The sequence below is a fragment of the Dama dama genome, chromosome 19 (assembly GCF_033118175.1).
Source record: "Dama dama isolate Ldn47 chromosome 19, ASM3311817v1, whole genome shotgun sequence".
Taxonomy (NCBI): Eukaryota; Metazoa; Chordata; class Mammalia; order Artiodactyla; family Cervidae; genus Dama; species Dama dama.
Genome location: NC_083699.1, coordinates 66983345 through 66995598, shown reverse-complemented (window position 1 = coordinate 66995598; position 12254 = coordinate 66983345). Strand labels below are relative to the sequence as shown.

Genomic DNA, 12254 nt, shown 5'->3' with positions numbered 1-12254 from the left:
TACACGACTTAGCCGGCACACACTGAGGTTTAAAGAAAAAAGATGAGTCTGTTGCAAACAAAGGGAGGCAGAGGTCGAGGCCAGGAGGAAAGGGGAGGGGCCCAAATGCAGAAACCACCAGAAGCAGCCCACCCCACCCGACCCCAGGAATTCCTTCGCTGGTTCATAGGCCTCGGGGCACCCTACCCACACCTGTAGGATCTGTTTTCCAGCAGCAATCTGTCCAGGATCTCAACCACCAGTAAGTCCTAAAATCAACTGAGACGTCACAGCCAGCAAACGATAAAAACAAAATAAGAACGGAATAGAATACGATAGATTAGAATGAGTAGCCTACGTAGGGTGAGTGTATCATGTTACACTGTTTCAGCCACAAGTACATGTGCATACATGTGTATGCTATAAAAACATGGGTGCAGGCATACTCACATAGCCTCGAATTGAAAGTGTCAGCAAGGGAGTATATGTCCTGGGTAAGAAGTGCTTGCAGAAAAGTGAAAAGGTGTGAGTTGCTCAGTTGTGTCTGACTCTTTGTGACCCCATGGACTGTAGCCCACAAGGCTCCTCTGTCCTTGGAATTCTCCAAGCAAGAATGCTGGAGTGGGTAGTCATTTCCTACTCCAGGGGATCTTCCTGACCCAGGGATCGAACCTGGGTCTCCTGCATTGTAGGCAGATTCCTTACCAAGTGAACTATGAGGGAAGCCTCACCGATTGTTCAGAGAAACCTCTCTAATTACACACACACACGTATATGTGTGCATATATTTTGCTAAACTTCTCTTGGTTACAGTCAGGAAGAACTGGAAGCCTCTGGCTAAAGCATCCTGCAGGACTTTTTGGAGTCAGTGAGGAAAAACAGCTGTGGTTCCATTTCATGGCCCCCCTCATGCTCTCTGGGGAGGTGAACAGGACAGCAGAAGCAGATGGTAGAGCCAATCAACAAGTATTTCATGGGGACTTCCTGGTGGTCCAGGGCTAAGACTCCGCACTCCTAATGCAGAGGGCCCAGGTTCGATCCCTGGTCAGGGAACTAGAGCCTGCATGCCACAGCTAAGACCTGGCACAGCCCAAGAAATAAATAAATATAAATATTTTAAAAAGATAGAGCTTACGTTGTTTTTTCTTTTTTCTTTTTATTTTTTGAAATTTTTAACAGTTTTATTAAGATATGATTGACATACAACAAACTGCATATATTTAAAATGTACACTTTGTTAAGTTGAATAAGTATACACCCATAGAACCATAACCAAAATCAAATAATAAACACATCCATCACTCCCAAGAGTTTCCTCATGCCCTTTGTAATCTGTTTTTCCCACCCTTTCCCCTTCCCAACTCTCCCTTCCACAGGCAGTTCACTGATCTGGTCTCTGTCACTATAGAGAAGTTTGCATTTTCTCAATGTACACTTTTTTTATGTACAGCGAGAGTGAGGTATTCATTTATTTACCAAGGAGAGAGGTGCACAAAATTAATTCTAAAGGCAACAATGAAATTCTGCAATCAACTGAAAAAAAATGGAAAAGGCCCCTAAAGTTACCAGCCAGTGTTGCTTGCATCTTTCCCAGTTCCTTACATACAAGGTATAAGCCAAGCGTGTACCCGAGAGAGATCTGCATTTCCATGAGCTCAGTGTTCACATGCTCAGGAAGCACAGATTAGAATATTGACTTTTCGAGCTTTCAGCACCTGGAGAAGGAAATGGCAACCCACTCCAGTGCTCTTGCCTGGACAATCCCACGGATGGAGGAGCCTGGTAGGCTGCAGTCCATGGGGTTGCTAAGAGTTGGACACAACTGAGCAGCTTCACTTTCACTTTTCACTTTCCTGCATTGGAGAAGGAATGGCAACCCACTCCAGTGTTCTTGCCTGGAGAATCCCAGGGACGGGGGAGCCTGGTGGGCTGCCGTCTATGGGGTCGCACAGAGTCGGACACGACTGAAGCGATTTAGCAGCAGCAGCAGCAGCTTTCAGCACCTGGCAGGTGCTCCAACAAATCCACTGAAATATCAGCCTTGAAAATAGAATCCTGCTGTTACAGCACTTACAGCCTCAAAGAGATCCCCAAAACTGTGGGTTTGTGGAAAAAAAAGCAGTTTCACTCACCAGTCAGCCTGTTGTTACAGCAAAATATCCAAGCTCCAGAACCACAGGCAGGTGCTGCCAGCTTCGGAGGCCCCTGGTGAATTGGGGTCCTTGTGAGTGGTGCCTGGGTCTCCCTCTCAACCTCTCCATTTGTCATGCTGAGGCTTGGACTTTATGCCTTCTGTTTTCGGTGGCATTCAATTTTAAATCAGGTCACAAAGAGTGGGCATCCTTTGAAGATAATTGAAAAGAAGATCAAAATCCTACAAGGCTGCCTCTCCTTGAAGGTCAGACTAGCAACCTCCCACCCTTCACATCACTTCCCTTTCTTCCTGCACCATGGCAACGCCACCCAAGAGGGTGATGGTAACGTTTTCTGAGCTCTCGTCAGGTGACCAACTCATTCCCCTTTGCCTGGGTCCATTGAAGTCTTTAATATTGGAAGCCACCAGTATTCAGAGAACCTCAGTGCCTTTAGGAAGCGCCAGGAAAATGAGACAACTGGTCACCTTGGCTGTGTGCCGAATGTTCTAAGCACGCCCAATGTATCAGTTCATTCGACCCAGACCACCCATGGGGCAGCTCCTGCTCTCCTAGCCTCTTAACAGGTGTGGAACTGACAGGTCAGGAGGGACTGGAAGACATGATAATTATGGGATGTGATAGAACTTTTAGCTAATGCTACAGTGGCAATCACACTGTAACATAAACGTATCAGCGCTATATGTTGTACACCTCAAGCTTACACAATATGTCAATGATTGACATATCTTAAGTTTCTAATTTTTTAATCAGAGGATATTCGCTTTACAATGCTGCCTTAGTTTCTGCCATACAACCTCATGGATCAGCGATATGTATACATGTACCCCTCGCTTTTGAGCTTCCCTGGCATGCACCCCATCTCACCCGTCTAGGTGGTTGAGCTCCCTGGGTCACACGGCAGCTCCCCACTAGCCACCTATTTTCACGCGACGGTGTATAGACATCAATGCTACTCTCTCAACCTGTCCCATCTTTTCCTTCCCCCACCGTGCTCATAGGTCCATCATATATGTCTTCGTCTTCATGCGTGCCCTGAAAATAGGTTCATCAGTACCATTTTTCTGGATTCCCTATACATGCATCAATATACGATATTTGTTTTTCTCTGTCTTACTTCACACTGTAAATGAAAAATAAATAAATAAAAAGGTGTCTAGGTCACACAGGTGGTGAGCCTGGAACTTAGATTCACACCCCGAGCTCCACTGCAGGTGTGCCATCCGGCCGCCTCCAGTCCTGGCCAGCTGGGACCACAGCCCAACTGCGGAGCTCCACGTGGACAGCAAGGACCTTGGCGGAGCGCTTTCTTTAAACCATCACCATACACAGCCCTGGGCTCATAACACGACCTTGCCTCATGCCTACAATTGAAGGAATTCATTCCTTCCAGAAATGTTTTTTAAGAGCTTTCTCATATGAGGCTGGGAAAATAGTGGGGAAGGAAGGAAAAGGGGGAGGAGTGGAGGGAGGTAAAGAAATGCACAGCACGGTTGCAGGAAGCCAGTCAGACATTCCTGGTAAATGAGCTCTAGTTCGAGGGGGTCCTAGTCAGGAGTGTCCATGGAAGGAATTTAGGGAGTCTTTGAAACTGCATAGGAAAATAATGACATTCATATTTTCATTAATCTCCAACTGAAAATTAGCATTTCTTTCCATCATGAATGGATGCAACACACAGCACGGACCGATTCTGGGACCTAATCATAGATTAGAAACAGCAGATATTTTGACCTAACATTACACTTGATGTGCAAATCTCAGAATAACCTCCCACCACTCTCAAATTAGAGTGGTTATCAGAATCACTGGTAGGTCTTATTACAAAACACATTTAAATAAGAGCACATTTTTTTTAACTTGATAACTGTATTCTTCCTCCTTGTTAGTTATGTCTGACCCTTTACGACTCCATGGACCATAGCCTGCCAGGTTCCCCTTTCCATGGGATCCTCTAGACAAGAATACTGGAGTAGGTTGCCTTTCCCTTCTCCAGGGGATCTTCCCAACCCAGGGACCAAACCCGGATCTCCTGCATTGAAGGCAGATTCTTTACCAGCTGAGCCACCAGGGAAGATAAACTAATTGCTTTCCTTTGCCATCCAGAGTGTTTTATTTTATACATTTAAAAACATTATGCTAATAAGGAGCCAACAGGCTTCCTCAAAGGCGTCACAGCACCAGGAGAAGGCAGAACCCCTGCCCTAGTCAAGAGTCAAGCTCAGAGCACCGGGGACACATCCCAGGGCCTGGGACGGAGGCTGCCCCACAACCCTTGAGCCAATGAGCAGCTGAGACTCCAGGGATGCTCCCTGGGCTTCCATCAGCATTTTCGCCACCTTCACACTTTACAGGGACTAAACCAACTCCGAGCTTTTCTGCAGGGCAGAGACAGCTGGTTCTATAAATGCTTCATTCTCACTGAACAGTTTTACAGACGCTGGGCAAGCCATGGCCCCAGAACCCTGTAACTGCAGGGCTAACACATTGGAGATCTTTTCATTTTTAAAATAAAGAAACCGAAGCAAAGAAATACATGTGTTCCTGCCCAGCATTGCTCAGCCCACGTGTCCTGCAGACCTGAGCCCAGATCCTGGCTACCTCTGCCCTCTGCCCTCTGCCCTGAGCCTTCCCACTGGCCTGCGCTGTGCAAATGCTCTGTGTGGCCGCCTCCGAGCACACCTGTCTCTGTGTCGCCCTCTGTCTGAACTTGGGAGGGTGGGACACCACGTGACAAGGATCGTTAGGACAGATGCGTGCCTGTTTATTGGCCTGGGGGTCCCCATGCTTTCTCAAAGTATGGCGCTATCTCCCCATCTTCTGTCCAGGTGACCTTGAGGATGCCAGGTCAGCCAGGAAAGGACAAATACCATCAGTGAAAATGGCAAACAGGGAGGGGCCACTTCCTCCAGGATAGTCTTAAAAATGCACATAAAAGGTCAGGAAGCATTTTCATTTCCTGATGCACCGCTGCCCTTACGGTCCTCGGGCCTCTCCAGATGGATTCCCCACTAATATCTGACACCCAAGGTGAGTGGGGGTGGGAGAGGGGGCCTCCTCCCAGCTACTGCTACCAGGGAGGGCCCTGCTAGCAGCCTAGTGATGGCAAACCTCCCGGGAAGCCAGCTTCAAACACTGCATCCTCCCAGGTCTCCCTCGACAGGGAGCCCGAGAGACACTCCCCTCCCATTTCACAGATGCAGAAGCTGAGGGATTCCACTCATGTGGGGGTGGGGGAAGCCAGGCTGGGGCTTGCTCCCCTTCCCGAACTCTCGTCTTACCCTCACTGCTTGCTTCTGCCTACTAGGGGGAGAGAGCACAGGCTTCCACTTTATGGGTGGGTCTGGGTTGAAAGTGAAAGCGTTACTCGCTCAGTCGTGTCTGACCTTTTGTGACCTCATGGATGGTAGTCTGCCAGGCTCCTCTGTCCATAGGATTTCCCAGCCAAGAATCCTGGAGTGGGTTGCCATGCCCTCCTCCAAGGGATCTTCCCAACCCAGGGACTGAACCCAGGTATCCAGCACTGCAGGTGGATTTGTTTACCATCTTAGCCACCAAGGCTGAGTTTCCCTTCCTCTATGTTCTACAGTCATGACTGCACCAAAATAGAGCCTCACAGCAGTAAAAATCTGCCCTTTGCCCTCTTCTCCCCTGCCCTCTGCCCTCTGAAATCTCCCTTCAGTCTCTAGGACGTCCTTGAAGGAATCTCCCCAAAGTAGTAGTCACAGAATTGCATGGGGTGGAGCTGGAACATTTTGCTTAGGAAACCAGATCCTGTTTAAACGGCACAGTTTTGCAAGTGCTCATATTTAGCGTCCTCCAATCTCCTCGATGCTGGGGTAGGGTAGGGGGTTGGGGAGGTTGCATCAGCCTTGTACAGGAAAAGATGAGCAAGAATCCCGGAGCACGTGCTTGCGTGAGCATCGGCAGGCATGTCCTTAGCTGTATTGGATAGCATCTCTGTTTTCTTGTGGTTGGAGGTAAGGACTAAAAGTGCTGCAAGCAGTCACTCCTATGAAACAGTGGACAGCAGCTGAGGCTGGAGTAGGGGAAGTGGAGCGGGGGGCAGGGGACATTGGGAGGTGTGGGACCCAGCCCCGATGAGCTTCAGCAAGGTCAAAATTTTCCTCACACTGCTGGGCATTTCCATGGTTGAGAATACCGAAGGGTATGGGCAACTCACTGCCTGCCAAGCAAAATACAGTGGACAATGGGCACTTCCCGAATCCATGCCAGTGGCTGCAGTGCTGCCGTGGAAGGGGAGAGCTGGCAAAATGAGGTGGGAGACACCCAGGGCTTAACAAAGGAAAAACAGATGCTTCCTCCCTCGGGAAGCAGGAGCCCCAACTCCCACTCTCTCTCCCCCACCAGCATTGTCTGGCCCACGGTAAGCGTCAGAGGGCCGCTTGTTAAAGATGCAGGTTTGAATCCCTTCCCCAGAGCTCGGGAATCCAGCCCTCTAGGGGCAGGAACCTGGGGAGCTGCAGCAACAAGCACGCCCCTCTGTACACCAGAGATTCACAAACTCCAGAGTCCCCAGCGACATCATCAAAATGCATGCATCTGCCCCTTTACAGGGCTTTCCTGGTAGCTGGCACTTCCCTTATAGCTCAGTTGGTAAAGAATCTGCCTGCAATGCAGGAGACCCTAGTTTGATTCCTGGTTTGGGAAGATCCGCTGGAAAAAGGATAGGCTACCCACTCCAGTATTCTTGGGATTCCCTTGTGGATCAGCCAGTAAGGGATCTGCCTACAATGTGGGAGACCTGGGTTCAATCCCTAGGTTGGGAAGATCCCCTGGAGAAGGGAAAGTTTACCCACTCCAGTATTCTGGCCTGGAGAATTCCATGGACTGCGTAGTCCATGGGGCTGCAAAGAGTCGGACACAACTGAGTGGCTTTCACTTTGACCCCGATATATGACAGACTTATCAAAATCTCCATGCGGACTTCCGTGATGGTCCAGTGGTTGGGAATCTACCTGCCGGCACAGGGGACACAGGTTCGATTCCTGGTCAGGGAAGATTCCACATGCTGCAGGACAACTAAGCCCATGGGCTGCAACTACTGAAGCCCACTCACCCTAGAGCCCGTGCTCTGCAACGACAGGCCACTGCAATGAGAGGCCCACACACGACAACTAGAGTGTAGCCCTGCTCACTGCAACTAGAGAAAGCCCGTGCATAGCAATGAAGACCCGGCACGGCCAAAAATAAGAAATAAATAAGTATTTTTTGAAAAACCTCCAGAAACTACACCCAGATGATTCTCAGGCATCCAAAATTTGGGACCCCCATCTTAGATGAAAAAGTGCAGTTGATCAGTCATGTCCGACTCTTTGTGATGCTATCAACTGTGTGTAGCTGCCAGGCTCCCCTGTCCATGGGATTCTCCAGGCAAGAATACTGGAGTGGGTTGCCATTTCCTTCTCCAGGGAATCTTCCGGACCCAGGGATCGAACTCACGCCTCCCGCACTGAGGGCAGGCTGTTTACCGTCTGAGCCACGAGGGAATCCCTTAGATGAGTGGTTCTCAAAATGTGGTCCCCAGACAAGCAGCATCAGCACCACCTCAGAGTTTGTCAGATTCATGCAGATGCTCAGGCCCCGCCCAGACCTGCTGGATCAGAGACACCAAGGGGTGGAGTCCCGCCCTCAGGCAACTCTGAAGCAGCTAAAGTGAGCAAACCTCAGGGGAGCCCGAGCTTCCCAGGGGCATGGACGTACGTGTCCAGGTCTCACTATTCCAGAGGGAGCCTGTCTACGCCTGCCTGCTCACTGGGGACAGAGTGCAGCTCCCAGGACAGGCGTGTCTGCAGGGAAGGCTGCGGGGAGTGGAGACAGCCGCCTGCCCACTGCTGTGCCAACCTCTCCAAGGTTCTGGTTTGGTCTGTCTTGTGCCAAAATAGCCCCCCAAACCTGACCAGATCCTTATGCATTTCAACTCAGAGTCCCAGGACTCCAAAGCCCAGTGTGGCGTGTGCTTTCTCTACTAGCTTGAAGCACAGATCAAATACCCCCAGACTCACAAAGGCACCTGCAGGGCTGGTACTAATGATGGCTCTGAATGAAATAGGGAGTCCTTCGGGGTCCCCACTGAGCTGACTTGGACTTCGCATTCCTGCTGCAATTCCGCTCATCTCCTGGGGATCATGAGACACGCTGAGCCTTCCAGCCTCTGCCGCCACCCCTCCGACCCCGCACCCACCTGCCCCTCACCCTCCGAAGCTCCAGCTCCCCTCACCTAAGAACCAATCTTCTCTGGCACTTTCCATCCCGCTCTCCACTCACGGACACACGTTGCCCTCAGCATTTAGCACTTCCAGGGCTCTTGAATTTCTGTTTATTTTCCAACTGAAAATGCAGGTCTTAAAGAGCAGTTTCCCTTGAACTGCTCAGCACACAAGAAAATCATTACCAGGGTGCTCAGTGAAGATCTACTCATGACAGTAAAAGCTTTGCCACAAGAAGCAAGAATTCTTACGTCACTCCTGCTGCACGAACAATTTCTGGATTTATAGGCACAGCCTTCGGAATGAGTCAGATCAACCGGGCATTTGTCCTGAGGGCTGGGGGTGAGCTTTGGGTCCTTTACAAAGACAGGAAGGCGGCATCACCCCCTGAAAACCCTGCCCCATGGTCAACCTGGCTTGGGGTCAAAAGGCCCCCAATAAGGGTCTTTGCAGATGTCTTTAAGGGACTTCACACAAGCCTTCTGCACCTGCTCCTATTGATGAAATGGCAAGGGCTGGGGCATCAGCAGGGGTGGGTTCAAATTCCAGTCTTATTTCTTATTAATAATATTAGCGTAACTATCAACGTGGGTCGGGAAGATCCCCTGGAGAAGGGATAGACCACCCCCTCCAGTATTCTTGGGCTTCTCCGGTGGCTCAGACAGTGAAGAATCCACCTGCAATGCAGGAGACCTGGGTTCGATCCCTGGGTTGGGAAGATCCCCTGGAGGAGGGCATGGCAACCCACTCCAGTACTCTTGCCTGGAGAATCCCCATGGACAGAGGAGCCTGGCGGGCTACCCTCCATGGGGTCACAAAGAGTTGGACACAACTGAGCGACGTAGCACAATTGACCTGGCAAGAGCTGGTTCACTCTGGAAGAATCTGGCTTCATTGACCCAGTGTCCTCCCTCCCCCCACCTTCCTACACCTGCCCAGGTGGGTGTCCTGCTTTGGGAGGCATTTGAGTCTGAAGATCAAGAAACTGGAAACCGGACTTTCCTGGTGGTTCAGTGGCGAAGACTCCACACTCCCAATGTAGGGGGCCCAGGTTTGATCCCTGGTCAGGGAACTGGATCTCGCATGCTGCAACAAAGATACGGTGCAGCCAGACAAATAAATAAATATAAATTAAAAGAAAAGAAATTGGGAAGGAATTCCAAAGAAGAGCCTCAGGCATGGAAAGGCATCCAGGGAAGAAAGTGGCAGTGTCCAGGAGAAGGAGAAGTGAGCTGGGCTGCTGGGCATGATTGACTGGAGCCCTTTCATGTCTTTGCAGGCCACGGATAAAGAATGGTATTTCCTTATGTGATCTCTGATGACCAAGCTGTGCCCTCCAACACGATGAGCCTCAGGCAGAGTTATGGCTCCAACAAGGCCCCAGCGATGACTGCGAGCATTTATCACGCAATGGGAGCCAAGGGCCACACGCGGTCACCTGCGGTCATAACCACGTTCCAGGGCATCCAAGAAGCAGAGAGAGGTTAAGAAGTTGCTCCAGGTCCCTCAGCGAAGTGGGGCTGTGAACCCACATGGGTCCCAAGGGCTGTGCCCTGGGCCAGAAGAGACTTGGATCCCATGAGCCAGCCCTCTGCACGCAGGGCCTTCCCCGAGGTCTCATCTCCTTTCCCTAGAAGTGAGCGAGGTCCAGGATCAAAAGCCTATGGCCGCCCGGCATGGAAGCTGGTCCCCGAGTTGGCAACCGAGGCTCCTGTTTGCTCTGATTCTGCCCCGTGAGGAGCCAGCTGGGGTCTGAGCGGAGGCCGCGGGCACAGAGCCTCCGGGGGCCTGGTGGAGCGGGTGCAGCCTCGGGGTGGGGTGGAAACCAGATGGGGCTCTCAGCCCCGCAGGGCCCGCCGGCCAAGGGCCTGCGATTAATTAAGGCTGAGGCGAGCCCTGAATGGCCCTTTTGTGGATCAAAAGCCCTTGGCTGGAAATCCAGCTGACAGACCCAAGAACACCGGCTTCATGGTCTCTTACGAGAAAACCATTCAGACGTCGTCGAGGAGTGAAGCAAACCTTTGTTCAAGCCTTCGCGTGACCACCAGAGACTCGAATTACAAAGTGGCCGGTGCTGCCCAGTGACAACAAACATCGCCTTGCAAAGCCAAGGCTGCCCAGGTGCAGAAAGCCAGAAATAACACAGGACAGCTGATGCCAGAGCTCCGGCACCCATGCTGCCCCTGCATGACGGTTCATTTACTGAAAAAAGAAGCACACGTTCACACACACAGCCCACAATTATGGACTTGGAGACTAGACATTGCATGTACCCCCTCCACCAGGGGTATCCCCACTGAGCCTGTCTCAGTTCAGATTTTTCAATATAAAAGGCACCTGAGAACACACGTCTCTCTCGGGTTTTGCCATCAAGGCTGCAGGTTGGAATCACCAAGAGCTTTGAAGACTCCCAGGTCTGTGTCCAGGCCCCAGGTCTGGTGTAACTGACATGCAGTGAGCCTGGACAGCAGGACATATAAAACCCTCCAGGGGTCGTGGGCTGAGCGGTGCTGCTCACTGGAATATACATCCCCAGAACCTCAGAGAGCAACCTGATTAGGAATAAGGGCCTTTGCAGATGTCTTTAAGGTAAAGCTCTCTAGACGAAGTGATCCTGGATTAGGGTAGACGTTAAACCCAATGACTAGGGTCCTTTTGGAGCTTCCCAGGTGGCACTTGAGGTAAAGAATCTGCCTGCCAATGCAGGAAACATAAGAGATGCAGGTTTGATCCCTGGGTCGGGAAGATCCCCTGGAGAAGGAAGTAGCTACCCACTCCATCACCCACTCGATGGACGTGAATTTTGAGTAAACTCCAGGAGTTGGTGATGGACAGGAAGGCCTGGCGTGCTGCCATCCATGGGGTCACAAAGAGTCGGATATGACTGAGCAACTGAGCTGAACTGACCTGAACCCGCTCCAGTACTCTTGCCTGGGAAATCCCATGGACAGAGGAGCCTGGCGGGCTACAGTCCGTGGGGTCACAAAGACTCAGACATGACTGTGTGACTGAGCACACAAAGGGTCCTTATGAGAGGCAGAAAAGAAGACATACAGAGACAGGACCAGGTTTGTATGAAGACAGAGGTGGAGATCCAAGTGATGCATCCACAAGCCAAGGGATGCAAGGACTGCGGGAGACACCAGCAGCTGGGGGAGCCTCAGGGAACCAGAAGGAACCAGTCCTGCCAGCACCTTGATTTCGGCCTCCTGAACCATGAGAAGACACGTTTCTTCCCCACCAGTCTGTGGTACTTTTGTTACTCACAGTAGCCCCAGGACAGGACTCCGTGGTGACCGTCAAGTGCAGCAGAGTTTGGCTGGCAGGTCAGGACTGAAGGTGGAGCCTGGAGAGGCTGGGTGGGATGGGAGGGCGGCCAGGTCATTGGCTGATCCAGAACACTCTGCCCACATCCCCTGGACCGGTGGCCCCTAAGGCAGGCTGCGTGCCAGAATCCACTTGGTAAATTCCTGCTGTCCGACCCCCCTGGAGATTCTGAAGACATTCGTCTGTGCCGGGCTCTGTTAGGGGCACATTTTTTTTTTTTTTTTTTTTTTTTAGTTGGAGGCTAATTACTTCACAACATTTCAGTGGGTTTTGTCATACATTGATATGAATCAGCCATAGATTTACACGTATTCCCCATCCCGATCCCCCTTCCCACCTCCCTCTCCACCCGATTCCTCTGGGTCTTCCCAGTGCACCAGGCCCGAGCACTTGTCTCAAAGGCCCAGAGGTGATGCTATTTCCAGCCAGGGTCGGGAGCAGCTGCCAAAAACCCAAGGCTGGAATTTTTGAAAGCAAAGCTTGAAGGAGAGCTTTGAAAGCAAAGCTTGGCTGTGTCCACGTGGCGGACAGCAGGGATCAGGCCTTTAATCAGCACAGTTCTCAC

At 51.1% G+C, this 12254-nt stretch overlaps 1 long non-coding RNA gene across 1 annotated transcript; it reads right to left on the bottom strand.

Annotated features, from left to right (window-relative positions):
• Positions 1-1359: 1359 nt before the first annotated feature.
• On the bottom strand, positions 1360-11727 carry LOC133073602 (uncharacterized). The gene is made up of 3 exons (XR_009697012.1): positions 11630-11727; positions 2112-2321; positions 1360-2019 (listed from the first exon to the last, which is right to left on the bottom strand). It is a non-coding gene; the product is annotated as an uncharacterized LOC133073602 (long non-coding RNA).
• Between the last annotated feature and the right edge of the window lie 527 nt (positions 11728-12254).